Source organism: Engraulis encrasicolus, chromosome 2 (assembly GCF_034702125.1).
Source record: "Engraulis encrasicolus isolate BLACKSEA-1 chromosome 2, IST_EnEncr_1.0, whole genome shotgun sequence".
Classification (NCBI taxonomy): domain Eukaryota; kingdom Metazoa; phylum Chordata; class Actinopteri; order Clupeiformes; family Engraulidae; genus Engraulis; species Engraulis encrasicolus.
The window spans coordinates 37,316,568-37,318,168 of NC_085858.1; positions in this window are offsets into that span (position 1 = coordinate 37,316,568).

The following is a 1,601-nucleotide window of genomic DNA, read 5'->3' on the forward strand; positions in this document are numbered from 1 at the left end:
TTAGTTTAGTGTAGTTTAGTTTCATATTTCATTGAAAATAATGAAAAATATATAATTTAAAATATGTCTCTATTTTTCCATTTTCCCCATTACAATAACACAGGGACAACCAACCCCATGGGGTGTGACAACCTACCCTGCAATGGGGTTGGTTGTCACATCTGTGCAAGGTGCCTTTGACAATCCATATCTTTTTAAGAGAAAGGAGTCTTCTGGATCTAAGACTACCCAAATGGACCTGAGACATCAGTCAATAACTATGGACAGAAAGGGTGGCCTTACCATATACCAATGTAGCAGAAATTAGATTTAAGTAAAAAGTGTGACAACCAACCCCGGTCTCCCCTACGTACAGTACATTGAGTTTGGCAGGAGCTAAACATGCATTGGGCTGGGTAGGGCAGCCAGGAGACTCCATTTTTACGGGTCGTGGTGGTCACCCTGGGCATTTTGAGGCCAGCTCACCACAGCCCTGGACCATCACCATTGCTCTCTCTTACACACACGCAGTGCATGAGTGACCTGCTTTGCTGCTCCAAAATACCCCAGTAGCATAAATATGCCAGTGACTGCAGCCCCCATCTATTCACCAGGGAGGAGGGCAGACTCTACAGGGGTGAGACACACACGCGTGCTCATGTGCACACACACACTTTGCTCACAGGGGAGTTGAGGAAGAGGTCATAAAATACAGGTTTTTGGATTCAAAATTCAGACACCTTTAATTAGTAAACAAGCCAGTCAAGCTTCATTGCATTTTGTTCAGTCCACATGCTCCATTGACATGGCCTAAGCAGACAGATGCATTGTTTGTGAGTCTTAAGATAAAATGGAGTTTGTCTGACCAATATAGAGTATATAATATATATAATGTCATCTGTATCATTCAACCCAATAATACACCAGCACAATGTGGTATCACTCAAGAAACCGCCTACCTTCATGGTTTTTGTATCAGATACACTAATATGTACGTACGTCACACACTACACAATTTTTTGGTGTATATCAAATTAAGATCAACTGTTTGGGCTTGTCATTCCATAACTTTAAATGTGTTAGTCTAACTGTAGAAAAAAATGTAGAAACTGACATAAGATCATATTCACTATTTAGTCCACGGGTACCTGTACCATTTGGAGGGGCAAGTTCTAGTTGTGTTTTTTGTATACCTATTCATCCCTAATTTATGTGTTGACATAATCGACCTCTGAGATTGGTAGCTTTTTAGTGGTCATCACCTAATAAATTAAACCCCATTTAAATTCAATGACCATTTCCTTAACAAAAAAATAAAGAAATTCGGGTCACATCAATTTTCTGAAGAAAATGGTGATTTTATTACAATACTATAATAATGTGAATTCCTCTATCCATGTATTTTGGAGCTGGAAGGCCAAAATAGGTAAACAAACAAAAAACAAATGAGCGATTGGAATAGTTCAAAATGTGGGCAATGCTTCTACAATCCATGAAAGTTTAACATTACTGATGGAATTACGGAAATCAATTTTCAATGATATTCTAATTGGCCAGGATCTGAAAGAGGACAGTATCTGAAAGAAAGGAAATATCAAAGAAAGACAACCCCAGACAAACAG